At 40.7% G+C, this 26,388-nt stretch overlaps 1 long non-coding RNA gene across 2 annotated transcripts in view; it reads left to right on the top strand.

Annotated features, from left to right (window-relative positions):
- LOC137333648 (uncharacterized) overlaps nucleotides 1-26,388 on the top strand; it is a 107,772-nt gene that overhangs the window by 34,093 nt on the left and 47,291 nt on the right. The window contains exon 4 of one of the 2 annotated variants that reach the window (XR_010965953.1): nucleotides 968-1,193. The exons of the other annotated variant lie outside the window; for it this stretch is intronic. This is a non-coding gene — a long non-coding RNA (uncharacterized lncRNA). Of the gene's footprint in view, nucleotides 1-967; nucleotides 1,194-26,388 lie in introns of those variants that run through there. 2 annotated transcript variants of the gene reach the window in all.

The following is a 26,388-nucleotide window of genomic DNA, read 5'->3' as shown; positions in this document are numbered from 1 at the left end:
CGGGATCAGAGGTCATCGATTGTTGGGGGAGATTGGGGTCGGGTGTCTGCGATAGTTGTGGAGGAGGATCGGGGATTGGGGTCAGGGGTCTGCGATCAGGGTCGGGGGTCTGCGATCGGGGGGCAGGTCTGGGATCAGTGATCGGGGTTGGGGGTCTGCGATTAGCGCTCAGGGTCAGGGGTCCGCGATCGGTGTCGGGGTTCTGCGATCGAGGATTGGGGGGGGTCCGCTATTGTTGGGGGGGTCGCTGCAGGTGTGCTTGTTGGGCCTGGGGGAAGCACTTCTGCTCCTCCCAGCCCACAACCTGTTCCAGAAAGGCACTTACCTGTTAGTTTCGGGCCTTCTCGCACGAAAGAGAAGGTCTGAGAATCCTGGCCCCCCGGGTTGAAATCGGAAGCTATGGGAAAATGGAGGTGCGAAGGGGTTTTAAGGCCTGACCCGCCTCCCGGGAGCGGTTTGGTCGCCCGCCCCTAGTCCCGCCCCTGATGAAAACCGGAAATGGGCGGATTGGAGACAGGCTGGGGGCGGGTCTGAAATTGTTGCATTTTGAATGCCCCCCCCGCCCTCAACCCACCCGTTTTTCGCTGTTAAAATCTTGCCCACAGTGTTTAAACTGAACACAAATGGAGTGACAAGGTTCACCATAGGTTAAACAATCTGAATGTGCCTTAACCCTTTGCATGCTAATGATAAATTACATTATTATGGAAGTAATATGTGGATCTACTTTTGAAATACTGTTCTCTTTATAAATATAGTGTCATTTCATAGCTTTGAAATATTGAGTTAAAATGTGTTCTAAAGTGTGGGAAAGTACCACGGCTATTATCTGTACTAAACTCATATTGGATAAAAAAAAACCCAGTGCTCCTGGAGCACCCTGTGCCATCTGTTCCTTTTCAGCTATGTCATGGTGTGTACTCTTTGTGCTCTTTCTGGGAGTTAATCTCCATTCTGGTATTTTCAGGATTTTAGTTTGGCCTCTTTATACCCAAAGAGCAACCACATGGCACACATTTGAAACTCGTTAGCCTTCATCGGGATAAGGGATGCAAGGCCACAACAATTGAAAACAGAAGCAAAAATAATAATCAAAAGACACATATGCTGAGGTACTAAGTAGTTGTTACATCAAGAATAATGAATACCTAGGAATGATTACAAAGCTGCAATTTAATTCAGTTTATGCCTATCATCCAATTCCTGTGGATATGTCCTTTTTGGAAGTACATGCAACTTCATAATTGTGGTTCTTCATTGTTATAGTACTTGCAAATAAATACTGGAAATCATGCTTTTATATTGAATTCTTCTCATTGCCAAAAATAAAGAAATTATAGGAAATTAGATCACTTGTTGGTATCAGTTTTTTTAAATCGTTACTGTTTCCATTGTATGCCTGAAAGAAATGACTTAATTTTCAGTCAGTTTCTGTGTCAGCAGTGGTTGTCTGTATACATTTCAGGTCCTTAATATGATGACATTTAAACAAAGATTAACATTAACAAATGTTATTAGGCTTATAAATAAAATGTGCAGTTAGTTACTACGAAATTCTGTATTTAGAATATTTTGCTACAGCTGGGCTGTATGTTAATTTATTCCAGGACATTCTGAATTTCAATCATTTAAAGTATTTGCAGAAGTAGTGGAAAATATATTTGTTTATTTAATTCTGGTGGTAATTCTAAAGAGTTTTGTACACTTATTAATGAATGCATAAGTTTTCCAGTCAGTTTTAACATTTTAGTTGCAGGAATTTTTTTTCCAAAAATCCATTTGTAAATTGGTTTCCAAAATTAAAAAAGAGCCGCTTTAGCTGAGCTAAAAATAGGACTAATAATAAATATACCATTTTTTAAAAAGGTAAACAATGACAGAAATACATATTTAAATCAGAAAGTAACTTTTATAGATATATGATGATCAACAGTATGTTTATTTTGACTCCAACTGGTCCACAAAGGGTCTTAGTGGTTGCCAGCCTTGTCAATTCAGCAGGTTTCTACTGGGGTTGCTGCTGGCTGTGCAGGAGCCATGATTTGGAAACCAGAAGAACAAACTGTCCACTGAAACCAAATAAAAGCAGCTAGTTAACTATGATCAGTCATGCTGTACAACACATTCTCCTATAGTAAACAGTGGAAAAGCACATTGTGAACCTGAATGTTTTTCCCCCCAGATACGTACACATCTACATAACGTCTTCTCAACTCCAACTGAAAACATAAGACGAAGCATGAACTACGTTAGACTGCCCCGAGCATCTTTCAGGTCTTAAATTTGGAATCATTTCCCAAATATTTCATGAAATGGAGATATTAAATGATTTTAAATTTATGATTCTGATTTCCAAAAGTTCCACCGAATGTAATAAAGGCTGTGTAGCCAGATTCAGACTCACTTGGTTAAATGTAAACTGTGTATGTTTTTGATAAATTGTAACTCAGAATCAATCCTTGAAATGGAGAAGGGCAATTTTTGGAATATAAGCTCTGTGTTTTATAATTGAAGTAGACATTTCTTTTTTAAAACAAAACATTCAGTTTTCTCCCCTTCTCCTGTGAAGCCAGTGATTTATGCTGGGGTACAATTCCATGGGGGTTGGCAGCCTTCCAGTGCTGTACCCAAATGGCCATTGTTCATGCAAGAGCCTTGACAGTGAGTGTTGACAGCCTATTCTACTGAGAGATTATCATTAAAAAAAAGTTAATCCCAACCCTTTCCTTACCCAACATCCAACACACACACACTTTCCAGTAGGGGTCGCTAGATAGTGATCTGAAGTAGAAATCCATGTTAATTTTGTCCCTTGCCATCTCAGGGTTGCTGTGATTAATTTTGCCATGTCAGCTGAAATCAGCCAACGACACAAACCTGAGATTGAATCTGGGACATTCCTGGCCTGTATATCTCAGTATCAGACTGATCAGTGCATTTCCCATTTAAGCCTTTGGAACCCTCCCTGTAAACATTCATTTAAATAAAAACTTAGTAAGATAGTAACAGTTTCAGGTGGGAGAAGACTTTCGGTCCATCTAGCCCACCTATCCACAGTATTCCTTTGGTGCATTTCTAATAACCCTGAACCCCACTTGTTGACAAGAACCTGTCAGATTCCTTCTTGAAACCCATTAAGGTTTCTTGTTCCACCACCTGTGCCGGTAATCTGTTCCACATACTTTCCAGCCTTTTAGTAAAAAAGTTCCCCCTGCATTTCCTATTTTCTTTTGTTGATTTGCAAGGATGATACCAGAGCTGAGAGGTGATAATTATCAGGAAAGACTGGACAGGCTGGGGTTCTTTTCTCTAGAAAAGATAAAGCTGAGAGGTGACCTAATAAAGGTCTTTAAAATTATGAAGGCGTTTGATAGGGCAGACATAGAGAAGATGTTCCCACTTGCAGGGGAGTCCAAAACTAGGGGCTATAAATATAAGATAGTCACTAATAAATTCAATAAAGAATTCAAGAGAAACTTCTTTATGCAGAGAGTGGTTAGAATGTGGAACTTGCTACCACATGGAATGGTTGAGGCGATTAGCATAGATGCATTTAAGGGGAAGCTAGATAAACACATGAGGGAGAAAGTAATAGAAGGATATGCTGATAGGGTTAGAAAAAGTAAGGTGGGAGGAGGCTCGTGTGGAGCATAAACATTGGCATGGACCTGTTGGGCCGAATAGCCTGTTTCTGTGCTGTAAATTCTATCTAATTCAATGTCCTTAATTTGTAAATACTATATGACCTTGTGCTTAAATTCTGAACAGATCAGAAGAGCTTGTTTGGATCCAATTTGTCCAAACCTTTCATAATTTTAAACACTTTTATCATATCCCTTCTCATTCTTCTCTTTTTAAGAGAGAAAAGACCCAGGGTAGTCAATCATTCCTCATACATCATTCTCTTAAGTTCTGGGATCAACCGTGAAGCCCTTCTCTGAACCCTTCCAATAACTGAGTATCCTTTTGAAATAGGGAGACCAAAATTGCCTGCAGTACTCCAGTTTCACTAGGGCCAAACACAGTTATATATTGTGGATTTATATGTTATACCCCTTACTATGCATCCCAACATTCTGTTTGGTTCTTTAACAGCATTGGAACATTGTGCTAATGGCTTTAGTGACCTGTCCACTAAAACTCCATGATTTCTCTCCTGCTCAAATATCTCAAGTATATTCCCATTTAGCACATAAAACACATCAACCTTACCTCTGCCAAATCCCAAAACCTTAGATTTCCCTGTATTAAATTGTATCTGCCATTTCTCCGCCCACTGATTGAGCTTGTCAAGAACTTTTTGAATTTGTGCGCATTGATATTTATTATTTGCTGCTGCTCCCAATTTGGTATCGTCTGCAAATTTGGACACTCTGGGCACAATTCCTTTCGCTAAATCAATTCCAAAAATGATAAACAACAACTGCCCCAACACTGAACTTTTGACCTTTTGCAGTAGCCTATTATAGTGTCAAATGCCATCCCAAAACCAGGTAAATAACATCCACTGTCTCTCCCCAATTTACTAGTTCTGTCATCTCTTCAAAGAAATCCAATAAATTAGTCAAGCATGAACTCTCACACCTAAAACCACACTGACTTCTGCTTGCGAGTTAAAATTGAGACCCAAGGGTCAGTCAAGCAGTGGCAGCCTGTGCAGGTTGGCACCTCCGTCCTGGGTGGTAGAACCGGATGCAGAGAGATCATTCTTTTAAGTTGAGCAAGGCAATCCACTAAAGTGGGCTAGTGCTTGCGTGTTCTTTGTTTTAGTAACAAAACACTAACAGAAGTAGTACCGATAGTACGAAGCGACTCTGATCATACTCATTGTCCTGTATGCTTTAGCTACCATGGAATAAATCAGCTTACATTTTGAACCAAACTTTGCCCCACCTAGTGTTAACTTGGTCTGCCTTTGGATAGATTGAAGGTGTACACAAGCTTAAGACATGAACATCTGGTCCTGATCACAAGGGAATGTCATTGTTACACTTTTTGGTCCCACCACCATACTAGTAGGTATGGACAGTGGGAGCCAACTTCCATAAAAAGTAGGCACTCAGACTGCTTAAAGGAATGACTAACACCACTAAACTCAAAGGGATATCTATAGCAGATCTGAAGTTGTAACAGTACTGTATGATAAATCAACAACAAAATCAATTTGCATTTGTAAAGCATCCTTATTGTAGAAAATGTCCCAAGGTATTTTACAGAGGGGGGAGAAAAACATAGATAAAAGGAATAGTGTGCCTGGTGGATGAGTTAGGAAAGGTGACTAAAGATGGATTGAAAAGATTGATTTTGAGAAAGTGTTTACAAGTGGAGAGAGAAATGGAGAGGTGGAGGGGCGTAAAGGAAGAGTTTCAGAGATCAGGACTAAGGTGATTGAAGGCTCTGCTACCAATAGTGGGGCAAAGGAGGGGATTACACAAAAGGCCAGAGGCAGAGGACCAAACAATGTGAGAGGGAACACAAGGGTAGAGGTGGTTTGCAGAAACAGGTTGGGTGAGACGAAGGAGGGGTTTTAAGATGAGGACAAGGAATTTAAATTCAGTGTCAGTGAGGACAGTGTGAGACAGGAAATCATAAATTATATAGGATTTCTCCTGTTTGATAAAATGAAATTATGAATTTGTAGGATTACTAAAAACCCCTTTAGCATTTTTTGCTTGGAGAATGATTATTTGTCTAAATGTGTGCGTCTCTATTATTAGACAATGATCATCGTAGGTTTTGTAGCATTTAAGCTCCATTACCGGTTGTTTAATGTTCTAACAGGCAGGTTTCTTGCCACTGTCTGCTTCATATTTGCCATAGGGCAGTGGGTCTTCCCAGTTCACAGATGTCCATGATCATGGATACATCTGACAAAGGATCAAGACATGTTGCATTTTTACTGCCAAAATCTATCAACATGATGCCAATTATTTATTTTTAAGAAGAAAGAAATAGAATGGGGGCACGACACTCAAAACTTATTTCACAAATTCTCAGGCATAGCACAATGAATTTCAGCAATGATGTTTGAGAGTCAGGTTTTATATCTTTTCAATCACACTTCATTTTGATAAAGGGACAAAATTTTGAAAATAACGAAAACTATAATTACACATAGCATACTTAGTGTCCTTACGTATAAGGGAACCTCGTCCTTATTTTCTTTAAGGGAAGTATTTTAGGTAATTACAGGGTGGGATGCAATTGCATGTACATTTAACATCTTCATCTGAAGTTCCTCTCTCACAATTATAGCGAAGTGGTTAACCTATTTATTTTAGATGGGTTAATGCTTCTGTTAAAATAGCAGAAAAAGGAATTTCAGATGAATACATTAAACGTTTGTCCATTAGTATCCCATTCTGTAATTTCAGAGGCTATATTATGACAATTTAGAGGCATATATAACATTTTTTAACCTCCTGTGTAGTGAGCTGAACTCTGACCATGGCTCAGTTCACTTATGAGAAGTCTGGAACACAGAAGATCAAAGTAAGTTATGTGCTGTTTTGAAGTGGGGGTGTGGAGGAATACCGTGTGCTGTATTAGGAATGTAGGAACAGGAGAAGGTCATTCAGCCCCTCGAGCCTGTTCCTCCATTCACTGAGATCATGGCTGATCTGTATCCTAACTCCATCCACCCACCTTGGCTCCATATCCCAAAATCCCTTAATACCCTTGGCTAGCAAAAATCTATCGATCTCAGATTTAAAATTATTAATTGAGCTAGCATCTACTGCTTTTTGTACCACCCTTTGCATTGTTGGCCAGGGGCTGCAGTAACCTGAGACATCAGCTGCTGACACACAGGCAAAAGCAACTTTTGAACTGAAGTAACCTGAGTTCAGTCGCTGGCCTGAGCTGGCTGGAACCGGTTTGAATTAGCTAAGTTTTGTGAAAGACAAAGGAGATTTGATAAGACACAAGTCCTTATTTAGAAAAGGAGTAATGAGGTAATGGTACCTAAGTCCTTGGGACAGAGCCAATGAGGAGAAGACACAGGCTAGGCGAGCAAGCCTAAACCAAAGGGAGAGAGACAGCACAGCTTGAAGAGATAAGATTCGGAATAAGAATGAAGAATCTGGGGCGTGGAGCCAGAGCGAAGACTCCGGTGACCAACCATCGCGGAAGTGGAAGAACCTATGTCAGGGACATAGAGACGACGTCAAAAGAGAGAGAGAATGGAACGCCTGGCCAGCTTCAGCTCTCCTTTTCGGGTATTATCCTTTATATTCTGTGACCACTCAGGGAGTGTCAGAGAAACCTAGTGGGTGTGCGTTTAGATCCTAGTTTGGGTATAAAACTGTATAACTTGGTGCAAACTGCATGTCTATATCTAACCAGACGTATAGCATTTAGATCCTTCTTTGGGTATAAAACTGTATAACCTGGTGCAAACTGCATGTCTATATCTAACCAGACGTATAAGCTATATGTATATGATCTAACGGCGTGAATAAAGCGAATTGAGAGTTAAGAGAGAATTGACTCTTCTCCTCTTTGTACTAAGCCAAGAACCGTAACCGGTGACCTCCGCTCAACAGCATGAAGAAGTGTTTCACCGGGCAGCACGAATGTTACATGCTGCCTGCATTGCAACCAACGAGTGCGGGTTAAATTCAGCGTCCATTTTTGGGGCTTAACAAATTTAACCCTCAAGTTGTTTTTGTTTCGCTGCTACGGCTTCCATTTTCAGTTTGCTAGCCGTGTGCAACTGCAGCTGCATATTTCTGCCCACCTGAATGGGTAGCATGTGGTATAAGGGCTAATGCAACACACTTACTATCACATTTATCACTACCATATTGTTAACAGCCCTAAACCTTTAAAAAAAGAGCTACTTAAAAATGCCCTCAGGAGGATAAGTAACTCCTTACATTAAGAAGAAAATCCAAATTGAATTAAAACATATTGTTGCTTTAAGCAACAAACATGCACAATATAGTACAGTAAAATTAAGTCCAGTGTGGTGCTATGTAGGAAGGACAGATCACTGATATAAGCCTGTAGTCTCTCGTAAATTATTCAAATTGCTGCAGGCACTTTCTTTGCGCAACATTATAATGATTTTGCTCTTGTTCCATTATAAAGATCCTTTCCTTGCTATATTTGGTATTTGCTGTCTATGACTGATTTTGTTAAGTGCTGTCTTCTGGTAGAACTGGTATCAAGAACATCTCAGGGACTTTAGAAAAGCTTCTTTTGTGCTTTGAACACAGTAATTAAAGACTGTTTTGGCCTTAAATGATTTCTATTGTAAAACATTATCACATGCTGAATGCTGTAAAATAGAGTTAAAGAAATATACAGAACCATAGGAGATTTATGCTCTCATCCTCTAGTTCCCGGTGTTCCATGAACTATACCCCAGTTTAAGAGTTTCAGAAGCACATCTACTCCTCTGTGAGGCTCTTTTTGGGGCAGCTTTGTTTAATATGGAGGCTACTTCAGATAAAATAGTTGAAAAACACTTGACTGGGATTTAGCTAGGGTAAAGCACTAAATAGAGAAATGCTTTCACTCTGGCTCTTGACTTTGTAAGTAAGATTTTCCCTGCTCCTGCTAGTGTTCCCCCTCCTTGATTTACTTAAAAATTGTAAACAATTTTACAACACCAAGTTATAGTCCAGCAATTTTATTTTAAATTCACAAGCTTTCGGAGATTTTCTCCTTCCTCAGGCAAATGTTTCAAGATCTCCTTGAAGCCTACGCATTTATACATATTGAACAATAATACATGGTGTTTACAGACTGCCCCTGCAACTGCCCGTTGCCAAGGCAATCACCGTGTTCAGACAGAGAGGTGTTACCTGCAGAACCTCCGAATACACATTCAACCTCTCTGTCTGAACACGGTGATTGCCTTGGCAACGGGCAGTTGCAGGGGCAGTCTGTAAACACCATGTATTATTGTTCAATATGTATAAATGCGTAGGCTTCAAGGAGATCTTGAAACATTTGCCTGAGGAAGGAGAAAATCTCCGAAAGCTTGTGAATTTAAAATAAAATTGCTGGACTATAACTTGGTGTTGTAAAATTGTTTACAATTGTCAACCCCAGTCCATCACCGGCATCTCCACATCATACTTAAAAATTATAACTGGTTTTTCACCATTGAGGAAAAAGCATAAGCAGAAGAGATGAAAACAGCATTTAATTTACCAATCCTTGAATAAAAAATAAAGAATTTTTATGACATTTTTTCCTTAGTAAAAAGAAACAAAATAGCAGTTAATTAACAAAAGCAAAAATAAAAACAGAAAATATTGGAAACACTCAACTGGTCAGGCAGCATGTGTGGAGAGAGAAGCAGAGTAAATGTTTCAGTTCAATTATCTTTCATCAGTTAATTCATCATTGTTTTTCGCTGTTAAAAAGCTCTAAATATTGTTTTATGTGCTAATCTTGAGTAGAATTCATTGAAAGAATCCTGTGCAAAGTCAGTCTACGGTGGTGCATCAGCTACATTGGTGGCTCTAGTAACAGTTCTGAAAGGATAGCCCTCACAGAGTACCCAGGACCCTCTGACAGAGCTGAGGCCAAGCAAAGCTTTCATATGTGTAAAGCGCCATTTCCTGGCATCCAAATTCGAATTCAATTTAATATTAACAAAGACCCAAATGGAAAGATCAACTCTTTATTAACATTTAAAAGTTTAAAGCAAAGTTCAAAAAGTTTCCATTGTGGACAATGTTCCAGACTGCAATTGTACTGTGAAACTGGCTACCTCCTTGGGGTGGTCTCACAGTGCTTGTGAAGATATCTGAGCTGACGGCACTGTGGTTATCCTGCACGTTTGCTTTGATACAAAATAATGTATATTTGAATAACCATTGGACAAGGTGAAATAAAAACAGAAAATGCTAAAAATACTCAGCAAGTCAGGCAGCATCTGTGGAGAAAGAAAGAGTTAACATTTCAGGTCGATGACCCTTCGTCAGAACAAAGGATCACCGACCTGAAATGTTAACTCAGTTTTGCTTTTGAAAGGACAATGTGAATTTACTTTCATTGCCAAATGCAATATTACTAAAATATTGTGTTAGATAATGACAGTCCGTGCAAACATTACTTTGCTAGAGAATGATGCTCATTAGGTATGAGGACCGGTATTTTGAATTTGTGTTTGCCTATCACATACACAGTGCATACTGTCTTATTCAAGGTAGTTTGATGGTAAAAGTGGGTATGAGATTGCACATTCCCAGAAAATCATTTTTAAACTTGTTTGACAGGACTGTCCTTTTGATGTGATGAGAACAGCTGGTTGAAAAATGTTAGTGTTTCTACTGTTGTTGGGGTAAGTTAGCATTGGTTGTAAAAATGCCTTGAGCTAGTGTTTTTCACGAGAGCATTCCATGACAGGTGACCCCAAACTGACCACAAACAGTGAAATATACACACCTTTAGGTTCATTGCTGCTATTAAGTTACATTTGAATGTGTTTACTGTGACAAAACTCAGGTCAGTTCATGAAGGGAGAGGATTCAGATGAAACAGATAAAGGGTGAAAACTTAAAACACCTGACAGGAAAGTGTAGGGGGAGTTCATTGATACAGAAACTAAAAAAACAAAAAAATCTGGTTTGTATTTGAAAAAAACTCAAAGGTGATCATTTAAACAGGAGCACTTAAAGTGAAATTCTGTTAAAAAAAACTTTTCTTCTTTTGATTTGTGGAATTTCCTGCTTAGTCAAAGTCGAGTAGCAACACAAACTGACATTCCCAAAGAAAATCTTCTCAAGCCCTATACCAAGCAAAGCTATGTTTTTTTCTGCGACACGCATCAGAACTGAAAGAATACTAAATACATTTAGCAATAACCAGTGAAATAAAAGATGTGCGACAGGAGTTGGTCATTTATCTAAAAAAACAAACATTGCGTGATGTTGGCAGATACTCAAGGGCTATGAGGCTGAGTGAATGTTTTTTCATAAACCACTGATCTCAGTTTATGTAATCAGTATATACACACTACACTCATATAAATATTTATTAAATGTAAAAATTACTTTAAGGTGAACAATCTTTCCCTACATTTCTATGGAAGATTGTGGTAAGTGTAAATTTTGTGTCAAACGTTTTGAGTCATACTGTGCGTGAGATATCTTAAATTGTTCTGTTCTTGTAAATAACACTTTCAAAAAGTTCATGTTTGTGCATGAATATAGTCATGCCTTTTAAGCATACGCGATGTTGGCTTATGTGTAAGTCTGTTTGAAGAATTCTGCATTCGTGACAAAAATTGCTGATATTTTTAATACATCTGCAAAAATTTTAATAAATAAGGGCAAAATACACATTAGAGGAGATTTTCCTGGGTCTGTGCCCACATGCACTGGATCACCTGGGTGTAGCACGTACTGGAAAATTGGGTGGGTTCCTTTAAAGGCATGCACGCCGCCTTGCTCGATTTTTTGATATTCACTGTGCCCAAGTGATCTAGTGTGTCTGGATGCAGGCCCAGGAAAATCTCCCCGATTGTTTATGATTCTCTAATAAAGTGTGCGGGAAGTGTGTCCACCTGCAGCTACTGACCGATCGTATCTCGGAGCTGGAGCTGCGGGTGGACTCACTGTGGAGCATCCGCGATGCAGAGAAACTCGTGGATAGCACGTTTAGCGAGTTGGTCACACCGCAGGTAAAGGGTATACAGGCAGGAAGTGAATGGGTGACCACCAGGAAGAGTAAGAGATGCAGGCAGGTAGTGCAGGGGTCCCCTGTGTCCATCCCCCTCTCAAACAGATATGCCACTTTGGATGCTGTTGGGGGGGATGACTTATCAGGGGAAGGCAGCAGCAGCCAACTTCCTGGCACCACGGGTAGCTCTGCTGCACAGGCTGGGAGGAAAAAGAGTGGCAGAGCTATAGTGATAGGGGACTCAATTGTAAGGGGAATAGACAGGCGTTTCTGCGGCCGCAACCGAGACTCCAGGATGGTGTGTTGCCTCCCTGGTGCAAGGATCAAGGATGTCTCGGAGCGGCTACAGAACATTTTGGAGGGGGAGGGCGAACAGCCAGCTGTCGTGGTGCACATAGGCACCAACGATATAGGTAAAAAAGGGGATGAGGTCCTAAAAGCAGAATATAGGGAGTTAGGAGGTAAATTAAAAAATAGGACCTCAAAGGTAGTAATCTCAGGATTGCTGCCAGTGCCACGTGCTAGTCAGAGTAGAAATAGGAGGATATTTCAAATGAATACGTGGCTAGAGGAATGGTGCAAGGGGGAGGGATTCAAATTCCTGGGACACTGGAAACGGTTCTGGGGGAGGTGGGACCAGTACAAACCGGACGGTCTGCACCTGGGCAGGGCCGGGACCGCTGTCCTAGGAGGAGTGTTTGCTAGTGCTGTTGGGGAGGGTTTAAACTAAAGTGGCAGGGGGTTGGGAACCTGAGCAGGGAGAGAGAGGAAAGCGTAACAGGAAGGGACAGAAGGTATGGAGTAATAGGTAAAGTGTTAAAAAAGGAAAAAGCAGGAACTAAGCGTCACAAAACAGATTTGAAAGTTCTTTATCTGAATGCACGTAGCATTCGTAATAAAATGGACGAGTTAACGGCACAAATAACTACGTATGGGTATGATCTTGTGGCCATTACAGAAACATGGCTGCAGGGTGACAACGACTGGGAATTAAATATGCCAGGGTATTTAACAATCAGGAAGGACAGGCAGGAAGGAAGGGGAGGTGGGGTGGCTATGTTAATAAAGGAAGGAATCACTGTAATACAGAGAAATGATATTGGGACAAAGCATCAAGATAATGAAACAGTTTGGGTGGAGATAAGGAATAATAAGGGAAAAAAAACATTAGTGGGCGTAGTATATAGGCCTCCTAATAGTTGCAACTCTGCTGGAAGAAGTATTAATCAGGAGATAGTCGGGGCATGTAATAAGGGAACAGCCATAATTATGGGGGATTTTAATTATCATATTAACTGGACAAATCAAATTGGGCAGAGCAGCCTTGAGGACGAGTTCATTGAGTGCATCAGGGATGGATTTCTTGAGCAGTATGTAACTGATCCTATAAGGGGGCAGGCAACCTTGGACCTGGTCCTGTGTAATGAGTCAGGATTAATTAATAATGTCCTAGTTAAGGATCCCCTTGGAACGAGCGACCACAACATGGTTGAATTCCATATCCAATTAGAGGGTGAGAAGGTTGATTCTCAAACAAGCGTACTGAGCTTGAATAAAGGAGACTATGATGGTATGAGAGCGGAATTGATTAAAGTGGACTGGGAAAATAGATTAAAGGGTAAGACGGTACATGAGCAGTGGTGTTCATTTAGGGAGTTATTTTACAACTTTCAAAATAAATATATTCCACTGAGGAAAAAATGGTGTAAAAGAAATGACAGCCACCCGTGGCTAAGTAAAGAAATCAAGGATAGTATCCGACTAAAAACAAGGACATATAAGGTAGCCAAACTTAGTGGGAGGATAGAAGATTGGGAATTCTTCAAAAGACAGCAAAAAGTAACTAAAGGATTGATTAAGAAAGGGAAGTTAGATTATGAAAAGAAATTAGCAAAAAATATAAAAACAGATAGCAAGAGTTTCTATAGTTATATAAAAAGAAAAAGGGTGGCTAAGGCAAACATAGGTCCCTTAGAGGATGAGACCGGGAAATTAATGGTGGGAAACATGGAGATGGCAAAAATGCTGAACAAATATTTTGTTTCAGTCTTTACAGTAGAGGACACTAAGAATATCCCAACACTGGACAAACAGGGGACTCTCGGGGGGGAGGAGCTAAATACGATTAAAATCACTCAAGAGATGGTACTCAGTAAAATAATGGGACTCAAGGCGGATAAATCCCCTGGACCTGATGGCTTCCATCCTAGGGTCTTGAGGGAAGTGGCAGTAGGGATTGTGGATGCTTTGGTGATAGTTTTCCAAAATTCCCTGGACTCAGGAGAGGTCCCGGCAGATTGGAAAACTGCTAATGTAACACCGTTATTTAAAAAGGGTAGTAGGCAGAAGGCTGGAAATTATAGGCCAGTTAGCTTAACATCTGTGGTGGGTAAAATTTTGGAGTCTATTATTAAGGAGACAGTAACGGAACATTTAGATAAGCATAATTTAATAGGACAAAGTCAGCATGGCTTTATGAAGGGGAAGTCATGTCTGACAAATTTGCTTGAGTTCTTCGAGGATATAACGTATAGGGTGGATAAAGGGGAACCAGTGGACGAAGTGTATTTAGACTTCCAGAAGGCATTCGACAAGGTGCCACATAAAAGATTATTACTTAAGATAAAAAATCACGGGATTGGGGGTAATATTCTGGCATGGGTGGAGGATTGGTTATCAAACAGGAAGCAGAGAGTTGGGATAAATGGTTCATTTTCGGACTGGCAACCAGTAACCAGTGGTGTTCCACAGGGGTCGGTGCTGGGTCCCCAACTCTTTACAATCTATATTAACGATTTGGAGGAGGGGACCGAGTGCAACATATCAAAATTTGCAGATGATACAAAGATGGGAGGGAAAGTAGAGAGTGAGGAGGACATAAAAAACCTGCAAGGGGATATAGACAGGCTGGGTGAGTAGGCGGAGATTTGGCAGATGCAATATAATATTGGAAAATGTGAGGTTATGCACTTTGGCAGGAAAAATCAGAGAGCAAGTTATTTTCTTAATGGCGAGAGACTGGAAAGTAGTGCAGTACAAAGGGATCTGGGGGTCCTAGTGCAAGAAAATCAAAAAGTTGGTATGCAGGTGCAGCAGGTGATCAAGAAAGCCAACGGAATGTTGGCTTTTATTGCTAGGGGGATAGAATATAAAAACAAGGAGGTATTGCTGCAGTTATATAAGGTATTGGTGAGACCGCACCTGGAATACTGCATACAGTTTTGGTCTCCATACTTAAGAAAAGACATACTTGCTCTCGAGGCAGTACAAAGAAGGTTCACTCGGTTAATCCCGGGGATGAGGGTGCGGACATATGAGGAGAGGTTGAGTAGATTGGGACTCTACTCATTGGAGTTCAGAAGAATGAGAGGCGATCTTATTGAAACATATAAGATTGTGAAGGGTCTTGATCGGGTGGATGCAGTAAGGATGTTCCCAAAGATGGGTGAAACTAGAACTAGGGGGCATAATCTTAGAATAAGGGGCTGCTCTTTCAAAACTGAGATGAGGAGAAACTTCTTCACTCAGAGGGTGGTAGGTCTGTGGAATTTGCTGCCCCAGGAAGCTGTGGAAGCTACATCATTAGATAAATTTAAAACAGAAATAGACAGTTTCCTAGAAGTAAAGGGAATTAGGGGTTATGGGGAGCGGGCAGGAAATTGGACATGAAGCTGAGTTCGGATCGGTCAATGCCCTGTGGGTGGCGGAGAGGGCACAGGGGCTATGTGGCCGGGTCCTGCTCCGACTTCTTGTGTTCTTTAGATTTGTGGTTGGGATCAGATCAGCCATGATCTTATTGAATGGCGGAGCAGGCTCGAGGGGCCGATTGGCCTACTCCTGCTCCAATTTCTTATGTTCTTATGTTCTTATGTTCTGTATATACCAGTCTTTGAATGGCTCCCTAGGGGAATATTATCATAAGGTGTTCCAGACCCTGAAATTACTTGCTGTTTTTGTTGAGTTTCTGGTTTAAAATTGACATACCAGCATTTTTGTAGATGAATTCTAGGGTGGGATCCGTTTCTGCATGTAGTTTGTGTTGCAATCTGAGATCTTCCTGTGTGCACCAACCAATGCTGCTGGGAGCTTATCACCATATACTAAAATGAGCAGCAATGGTGTTGGAGTCCCCAGATTCCATGCATTGCAATCCCATTGCACCAAGGGTAACTTCCAATTAAATAAAAAAGGTGTACCTGTTGTCAGTATCAGCTGATACTAATGGAAACTGTTACTTTGGAGCCTACAGCCTACAGAAACTTTCAAAAGAGATTGTCTCTGACAGCCTGAGGGCTTCTAAGACCACCAGGATAGTTTTGACCTTACACACAGTAAGAGGTTCCGAGTATCAAGCATGGGATTCCGTATGGATATTCCCTCGTATGTAATTTTAATGGAGGAAAGGAGAGTGAAGCAGCATTTGAGAAGGCAGTACTCTACAAGATATTACGCTTGCCCAAAGAATTTACAGGCCTCGTAGATCCTATGAAGACTAGTGAGGATTTAACTCTGTGTTAGAAGAGTGTGCTCCACTAAAGAGGCTATAGAAGACCAGCAGCCAAGAACATCTGTCTGGACAGCTCAGTCGGTGGTTGTGAAAGTGATAACTTAACTTTTATCCCTTATCCTCAAGCAGTCACGGGATAATATCACCTAGAGTATTGTCCAGGCAGATATATGTCAGGTAATTGATACACATAAGAAGAGGAGTAGGCCATGAACATGTTGGTTTTCCCAGGTGCAACCTGAGGCCCAGTATCGTGAGAGCTGGTTGGCTGCTCCTGTGGTAAAAAAGGGGTCATGGGACTGAGTTGGCTCTCCTCTTGTGGCAGCTCGAGAGGGAGCTCTTGTTGACTTAAATGGCCCCGTGGATTTTTGGGGCCACTGAATCGGACTGCAGCCATTGTTTTGTTGTTGTGCAGATTCCTAACAATATACAAAGTAAAAAATAAAAACAAATGCAATTATTAAAGGCCACATGCAGCTGGGCATTAAGTAAAAACATTCCATTTTTCAGTGAAATAAATTTGAGGTATTTCGAGTATCAGAAAACATTGTTAGCAGAGACTTGTTCTGGAGAGTTCCAAGCAATCTGTTATCAAAGAAAATGTATAATTATTTTAAATCATATGGCTTTGTCCCATTTACATTCTAAATCTGTGGGAGGCCATATAATAAGATTGCTAATATGGTACTTACAAGTCACTTATACAATTGATGCTTTTTTTGTTTTAAGCTCATTCCTTTGATGTCCTGCTCCTGCTGACAGGTGAATATGAATGTTTTGGAAACTTTTGGCCTTATCTAATGAGTCTCTGTAATGAGCAATGTATAAAAGTAAGATATAGAACATTGTAGTAAAGGTAGTGGAGGCTCTTGAGAAACACAGCATTTTAGCGCTAAATCCTATAAATTGTAGGTTTGAATAATGAAAAATACAAGGGTTAAGTGGGACAATCTATATTCTGAGGCACTTCAGAAGCCTATTTATTTAAAGCCTGAGGCATGAAAGAAACTCGTTTTCCTGGTGCACAGCATTCCTATTAGTTCAATGGAGATTCTTCATCATGGAAAGTTTTGCTTCAAGCAGAAAACAAATAGGGATACAAATACTTTCAGTGAAAACAGATATACAAGAAAGATTGATGGCTTCCTTTCTCTTCTCCAAAACTACATACGTGGATTGTTTCATAGACTCTAAAAAGTACGAGAAGTGCTATGCTTTATACTGTATTATTAACACAAGTATAGTCTTGTCCTTATTGATACTACCTGAAAAGTGGTAAAAAAGAGGCTTCGGTGATGAAACTGGTCAGGTTTCTGTGGCTTTGGGTTCCGATGTTTGTAGCAAATGTCTCATGATATGATGTACTATTTATTTTATTCTCGAGTTGGGAGTGATAACATGTGAAATGCATTCGTTCCTCAATAATTTCTGTGATAATCTCTTGTCACTGTTAATAAATGATTGATATTAATATCTCTATTCATTACCTTTTAAGGAAGTCTAATATCAACAAAGCTCTTTTTTCTTGCAAATTAAAGTAGATGATTTTTTTTTGATAAGACACTATTTCAAGTTTAGGTTTTGTGGAGAAGACAGTGAGGAAATATTTGATTTATTGGCAGTCTTTTTATTGGCAGAGAAGTGAAAGATTGCCATCAAGATGTTACTAAACATCCACTGTATTGAAAGATAATATTTGTGCTTTGGCACCATTTAGGACTATCGGTACTTTGATTTATGTGGTGTTTCATTTCATGGTTCCAGTGCAGTGGTGAAATGGTTTTGTGAAAACAAATAGGCTTTTAATGAGATCACCTGTGGTAGACAACTTCCCAGTGCCATTAAGTGAATACATTTTGCCAGTAAGACAACAAAAAACTTTAACTGTCATTGTCAAACACTTGATAAGAAATGCCCAAAGAATGAAAACTTGGCACTTGATTAAGCAATTCCCTGAGGGAGAGGTGGGAAGGGAAGAATAATAATGAGAAGTTAATTAACCAGGAATCACTTGTACATTATTGGCTGTAACTGCTAAATTTTATTCATGGTTTTAGCCTATAATCTAGACCAATTCAAAAAAGAACTGCAGTTTTAGATTCATTTTCCCAATTCCCAGCACTAATATAAAAATAGGACTTGTATTTGGATTCTAAATTCAATTACAGGTTGGACTTTTCTAATATCTGTCCTCACAATGGAAATGGTGAACACCCCCAAGTGTAGTAATAACTTTAATTAAATGGCCGCCACATTATTTAAATTAGCTCTATAGCCTGTGTGCACAAATTAAACTGAAATTAAACTTGAACACATCTCCCTACTATCCCCACCGCTCCAGTTAGTCTGAGTGCCATTTACACTAGTTTTCAATCAGCCCAGTATATACCAATAAAAATTTAAATAACTGCAAAACCAGACCAAGAGTGAGCATGGAAAATGGATCAATAAATATGTTGATGCTTAATCAAAGTCCAAAGTATTGCTGCTATTCCAATTTTTAATGTAATTGTTTATATGATATGTATTTTATAAGGTTACTGTTGACAGGAATATGGGCATAATACATTCCAAACAGAGCTTGTGCAAATTTAATAAAACGTCTTTCAAATTTTGCTAATAGCTTTTACAGATTTCTATTGCTCTGTCTATAAAACCTCATTTTCCCTATTTTCTTGATTGCAATTAAGAACATCGGTGACAACAAATGTGATGACACAATTGCTGAATCGTGACATTATCGCACTAGCCTTCCTGAGAGGGCCAATGTTACATTTGTGTCTGCATTTGTATATAGCTGCTACTGGAAACAGTTTACATTTTAGGGTTATTTTACATGTTGTGTATTCATACCCAAAACAGCTGGCAGAGTGACACAGGGCATTCAACCAACATGTAATTGCTTTCTTCGGACTGAGAACAAGGGAAAATCTGACAAATCATGCTAGGTAACCATCTGTTTTGAGACCAATAAAATCAATTAATTCACAGCTAACCAGCAGTTGAAAAAATAATGAGATACTACCACCAAGCGGGAAGAAACTGAAAGTATAAAGATCTTGCCGTTTTTTGGATGAGACATTAAACTGACTGCCTGCTCAGGTAGATGTCAAAGATCCCATAGCACTATTCAAAGAAGAGTATGGGAGCTCTCCCGGTGTCCTGTCCAATGTTTATCCCTCAGCCATCCTCACTATAACAGATTATCTGGTCATTATCTCATTGCTGTTTGTGGGACCTTGCTGTGAGCAAATTGGCTGCCACGTTTCCCCACATTACAACAGTGCCTACACTTCTAAACTACACTGCTGACTTGCTGAGTATTTCCAGCATTTTCTGTTTTTACTACACTTATAAAGTAGTTCATTGGTGTTTTGGGATGCCCTTCGTTCTTGAAAGGCACTATATAAATGCAACCTCTTCTTTCTTTCTTTGAACTGTGTACCCTTGTGTACCTGATGATATCCACCTGTTTTGCAGCTTGTTTGAGTACAGCAAGTATCATTTGGGTATACTGGGTGTTATTAGGTATCTATGTAATTATCACATTTTGATTACTCAGAAATTAAAAACAAAGTGTTTAATTTTGAAGTAATCAACAACAACAACTTGCATTTATTTAGCGCCTTTAATGTAGTAAAACATCTCAAGGCGCATCACAGGACCGATTATCAAACAAAATTTGACACTGAGCCGCATAAGGAGATATTAGGACAGGCTTGGTTAAAGAGGTAGGTTTTAAGGAGCATCTTAAAGGAGGATAGAGAGGTTGAGAGGTGGAGAGGTTTAGAGAGGGAATTCCAGAGCTTAGGGCCTAGGCAGCTGAAGGCACGGCCGCCAATGTGGAGCGATTAAAATTGGGGATGCACAAGAGGCAAGAATTGGAGGAGTGCAGAGATCTCGGATGGTTGTAGGGCTGGAGGAGAATACAGAGATAGGGAGGGGTGAGGCCGTGGAAGGATTTGAAAATAAGGATGATAATTTTAAAATCAAGTCGTCCCTGGACTGGGAGTCAATGTAGGTCAGCGAGCACAGGAGTGATGGCTGAACGGGACTTGGTGCAAGTTAGGATACGGGCAGCAGAGTTTTGGATAAGCTCAAGTTTATGGAGGGTGGAAGATGGGAGAGCATTGGAATAGTTAGGTCTAGAGGTAACAAAGGCATGGATGAGGGTTTCAGCAGCAGATGAGCTGCGGCAGGGGCAGAGACGGGTGATGTCATAGAGGTGGAAGTAGGCGGGCTTGGTGATGGAGCGGATATGTGGTCAGAAGCTCATCTCAGAGTCAAATAGGATGCCAAGATTGCGAACAGTCTGGTTCAGCCTCAGACAGCGGCCAGGGGGAGCGATGGAGTCGGTGGCTAGGGAACGGAGTTTATGCCGGGGACCGAAGACAATGGCTTCGGTCTTCCCAATATTTAATTGGAGGAAATTTTTGCTCACGGACAAGCAGTATGACAAATCAGAGACAGTGGAGGGGTCGAGGGAGTTGGTGCAACATTCAAGTCAAAGGTATAGATGAGGGTTTCAGCAACATTCCACAAACAATCCTGGCTTAAAGAGGCTAAGAACATTATTCCTTCAACTGATGAAATGCAAAATGACTCCAGTCACAAATCATTTAAACTGAAATGTTACCTCTAACATGTCTTGTCAAAGAGCTCCAAGGAACCAACCAATCAAGTGCTTTGATCTTTGTGAACTACCTGTTATTATGCAAGAGCTTGTAAAATGCTGTGTTAAGATATATATAACTTGCTTAGTTTGAGGCACTTAATTAGTGGGTTCCAAAGAACATCTGACAAGTTGGTTAATTTATGAGGACATGTATGTTGTGGGCAATGACTGCTTGAGGCCCAAACTCCCAATTATAGTCTATAACACTCAGATGACTAGAAGTTAACTAACACTTATATTCTTAATGATTACATGGTTCACAAAAAATGGTCATACCAGTTTTAGAGAGAAAATTATACATATTTTAAATTATTTCCTTATTTGAATAAAAATTGTTAATGAAGAAAGAATTTAGGAATACGCAGATGTGTAAAATAATACACTACATTGTTAATTTGCATAAATCAGATCAATAAAATTCAATGAGAATGGGAGTATTTATGAGAATAAATACTTCGACCAGTAAATGTTCTAAACCACCAATGATGGTTACTATCTCTATTACTACTTCATTGCCAAGTGCATGTACCGTCTGTCAGCATGTTTGCATACATGCTATGTCAACATGCTTCCCGCATTGATGTAGCTTTATGCTGATAAATAAATTATGTAATTGCTGCACTTTGATTTTTGCAATGGAGGTGCCTTTATACTTGGTTGGTGTAGAATAAACATTTGGCTACATTGACTAGTGCAGTTTCACATCATTTATTGTACTGTAGATAGTCAAACCTTTCAGCATGTGCTGTGACTGCTTTAAATGGCTTGCTTCTCTTCTTTGGCATCATAACAATTTAGGAGCTATAAATTACAAATGCATTTTTACTACTAAATGAAGACATCACAAGAGTGTTTAACCTGTAGCATATTCCAGCACTAAAGCTTATTTTTTCTAATAACTTTGTAATAAAATAAAGTGACCATATAATGGGATTTTCCACACATTTTGGGAAAGTTGTTATTTTTTCATACCTAAATAATAAATTGTGCACAACAATTAGTATTAACATGCAAATTATGATATAATAAGTATGCAAATAAATGAAGTGAGTATATAAGTGGCCACTGGTATGCGGACATGTACCAAGAGGAAATGGTGAACAAAGAAAGCCCAGGGAAAGAAGCATTGTAATAATACGGAGGTGAAATGATTAGTGGCTGAGAAAGTGAAATGTTGAAGGTCAATCTCTGGTGCCAAGAAGATACTTTGGACAAAAGAGGTATGCTGAGTTTCAGAAGAAATAGCAACTGCTTAAAGTGGTACCTGTATGGATGCATTTATGCTGCAAAAGCAAACTGAGTTCACTGGGTTTGGAATGCCAATTTGTACTGGTTATGTCAAAATGCCGATCTTCCTGGTTTTCAAATTACATAGAAGCCTGTTTTTTTTATTCATTCATGGGACGTGGGCATCACTGGCAAGGCCAGCATTTATTGCCCATCCCTAATTGCCCTTGAGAAGGTGGTGGTGAGTCGCCTTTTTGAACCGTTGCAGTCTGTGTGGTGAAGGTTCTCCCACAGTGCTGTTAGGTAGGGAGTTCCAGGATTTTGACCCAGTGATGATGAAGGAATGGCGATATATTTCCATGTCGGGATGGTGTGTGACTTGGAGGGGAACGTGCAGGTGGTGTTGTTCCCACGCGCCTGCTGCCCTTGTCCTTCTAGGTGGTAGAGGTTGCGGGTTTGGGAGGTGTTGTCGAAGAAGCCTTGGCGAGTTGTTGTGTTGTTACATATGTGTGATGACATCACAGTGCTTGGAATGCATGTACACAGAACAATTTGTAAAATTTGAAAAATATTTCATTCATCATCCTTAGGGGAAACATCCAATTATTTCATAATTTTTTTTTGTTACATTTCCCATTTTACCTCCTTTGGTCAACCCATCCATTACTGAAACCCTTATCCATGCTTTTGATATCTCCAGACTCAACTATTCTAATGCTCTCCCTGCTGGCCTCCCATCTTCCACCCTCTATAAAGTTGAGCTTATCCAAAACTCAGTTGTCCGTATCCTAACCCGCACCAAGTCCCATTCACCCATCACCTCTATGCTCACTGATCTACATTGGCTCCTGGTCCACCAATGCCTCGATTTTAAAATTCTCATCTTTGTGTTTAAATCCCGCCATGGCCTCATCCCTCCCTATCTCTGTAACCTCCTCCAGCCTTAAAGCCCCCCAAGAACATGGCTGGGAACAGTACAAGAAAAACAATTGTACATTAGACGCTGTGCAAATATAGTGTTGATGTGGAGATGCCAGTGATGGACTGGGGTTGACAAATGTAAGGAATCTTACAACACCAGGTTATAGTCCAACTGTTTTATTTGAAAATCACAAGCTATCGGAGGCTTTCTCCTTTGTCAGGTGAGTGTGGGAATTGGATTCCATGGAAGGTTGCCGCATTTATAGTCAGAGAACAATACCTGGTGATTACAGATAATCTTTCCAACTGCCCGTTGTCAAGGCAATCAAAGTGTTCAGACAGAGAGATGTTATCTACAGGACCACCGAATACACAAATGGCCAGAACAAAAGACAGACAGAGAGAGAGAAAGAAACATCCGAAAGGAAGAGAAAGACAGAGAATGACCCGTTGTATTAAAAACAGATAACTTTTTTTCGCTGGTGGGGTTACGTGTAGCGTGACATGAACCCAAGATCCCAGTTGAGGCCGTCCTCATGGGTGCGGAACTTGGCTATCAATTTCTGCTTGACGATTTTGCGTTGTGTGTCTCGAAGGCCGCCTTGGAGAACGCTTACCCGAAGATCGGTGGCTGAATGTCCTTGACTGCTGAAGTGTTCCCCGACTGGGAGGGAACCCTCCTGTCTGGCGATTGTTGCGTGGTGTCCGTTCATCCGTTGCCAATGTACCATGCTCCGGGGCATCCTTTCCTGCAACGTATGAGGTAGACAACGTTGGCCGAGTCGCAGGAGTATGAACCATGTACCTGGTGGGTGGTGCCCTCTCGTGTGATGGTGGTATCTGCGTCGATGATCTGGCATGTTTTGCAGAGGTTGCCGTGGCAGGGTTGTGTGGTGTCGTGGACGCTGTTCTCCTGAAAGCTGGGTAATTTGCTGCGAACGATGGTCGCAACACGGGACGCAACCAACAGAGTACCCTTCGTCGTCCAGTACTTCCCCGGAGCGGAGAAACTACGCCATGTTCTCCACAGCCTTCAACATGTCATCGATGACGACGAACACCTCGCTAAGGCCATCCCCACACCTCCACTACTCGCCTTCAAACAGCCACCTAACCTCAAACAGACCATCGTTCGCAGCAAATTACCCAGCTTTCAGGAAAACAGCGTCCACGACACCACATAGTGTGCCCTTGATTTGCTCCTCCATCAAGGCCACAAAGTTGACATGCCTACAGAGGAAATGGGTGCTCAGTTCTTTGGTCCAGAAGATTGTGACAGGTGTGGGTGAAACACAAGTTGCTTCATATAGATTTGTTCCAATCAAACCCAAAGGGTAAATTGATGTGGCTGTTCATGTAATTTACACTCATTTTATTAGATGCTTGTCAAACATAAAATGCGGTTTTTGACCATTATTGCACAGTCAGGTTTCAAATATGTCCACTTATTTTGAAATTTGACATCTCACTATTTGCTACTGTTAAATGGCGATTTTAATAAACTGCTTCCTTCCATTGTTATGTAAAATGAGGAATTTAGGTATTTTGTCCCAGATTCTTTCTGTTTATTATGAATGGGATGAATCTAGGCTTTGACATTCTCTACAAAGGAATGTTGAACTTTAACATTATATCAGAATGTAATTCAAACTGTATCATTCCCAATCTCAAATCCAATGATTTTTCTTACCAATTTCCTTTTCATTTTATTTTCAGTTTTTATCATCAATTTTCCCCTTCCCCATCCTCCTCTTCTGAAGGTGTTGACTCCTTACTGTGCTATAGCTTAAGTGGCTATTATTTATGCGTGAAGATAGACAGTAAATGACAGTAGGCTATTTGACCATGGTGTGCATCACAAGACAAGCCCAATTCATTCCCCACCTGACATCCATACATGCACACTTCCAGCAGGGTTGCATGAATAGCAATCAGGATCAAGAACCCCGCGTGATTATCTTCTGCACGTTCCTAATTCGCAGGCACTGACACCAATTGTATTGCCCTTTTGCTACCCTGGCTGAGATAAGCTAACTCAATAAAGGGTGGTATTTGAAATTGGGTCAGTATGGCCTAGCCACTGACTGGCTAAATTTGCGGCGCCACTGGGGCAACATGAATCCAACCTTTGTCATGGGTGAGAAATTTATAGGATTCTTACTTGATAGGCAGGTGTTGTTCACCACTGTATACACCGGCAGCCGATAGGAAATGAATGCTACCCTTCTCTGTTGTTGCAAAGCGGATGTAGACATTTCCATGTTAACCATGCTGAACATTACTGTGGGACCATGAGGCTGAGCTTCCTGTGAGATCACAATGATGGGCCCTTTGCCCAAGTGTAGTTAGTTGTGCTTCTCGCTAATGGATTTTTAAGGCCCAAAAATGTGCAAGGAAAAGCATAATTAAAGATAATTCTACACAAAACATTAGTACTTGCACACAAACAAAAATACATTTCCACAATATACAAACAGCATTTTACCATTGCAGTTAAGATACCTTGCCTTTATAAAATAAAGTTACATTCTACACATGAGACTCACTAATTGCAGAAACCTATATGCCAACCACCATCAGCTTTTGATGCTGACAACATTTGCACAGCTAGAATGGATGTACTGGCGCTACATTTGGCCTGCAGCCAAAGCTATCAAGGCGCTAAAAGTCACACTCGGCCCTGACTCCACTAGGTGCGTCGAGGGGGCTCAAGCATGTGAAGCAATCCCATACAAACAGACCTCCGTTTGGATGAAATTTCTCATTGGCGCGAGGACTCGAAACCTCCCTTGGGAGCCCGCGCCTCCCAATTTGAGCCGTCTCTTGGAAATTCCCTCCGTGCCATTTCACTCTGCGCGGAGGGGTTTCCTGTACCAGCTGCTCCTGTGCACTCTCCTCTCCCTCACCCTCCTCTTCCGACTGGATATGGGTGGCAATATTATTATTTAATTTGTTAAGTTCCCTTTGTTTTTATGATTCAGTTTTCTATTAGTTGTGCCCCTCTGAAAAGGGGGCACTTTTGGTGGATTATTTTGGTTGATGACACTGGGGCAATCCAGTGTCTCCTTATGGGTGATTTTAGAAAAGGCATTTGCACAGCTGTGTCTGTACATCCTTTGCTGATGAAAAGCAATGATTCCAGCCCAACCACGCCCACCTTCCACGGTCAACCCAGAATATTTTGCAACGCCATTCCACTCATGTGTGTGCTGGACCTTGTGCACGTGCACAATCCTACTGATTCTGCACTGGCTCGGCAGGTGAGGAGCCAGAAATGATGAACGCCAGCATAGATGAGTTGGGCCAATGGCCTGTTTCTGTGCTGTTGACTCGATATAACTCGATCCAACTCTCTTCTAAGACAACTGCACATCTTGTTTTACAGACATAGACACAAACTAAGTTCCTCAAAAAGAAC

This window comes from Heptranchias perlo, chromosome 16 (genome assembly GCF_035084215.1).
Source record: "Heptranchias perlo isolate sHepPer1 chromosome 16, sHepPer1.hap1, whole genome shotgun sequence".
In the NCBI taxonomy this organism is placed as follows: domain Eukaryota; kingdom Metazoa; phylum Chordata; class Chondrichthyes; order Hexanchiformes; family Hexanchidae; genus Heptranchias; species Heptranchias perlo.
Note: the sequence above shows the minus strand (reverse complement) of the source record. Positions and strands in the feature narration are given on the sequence as shown.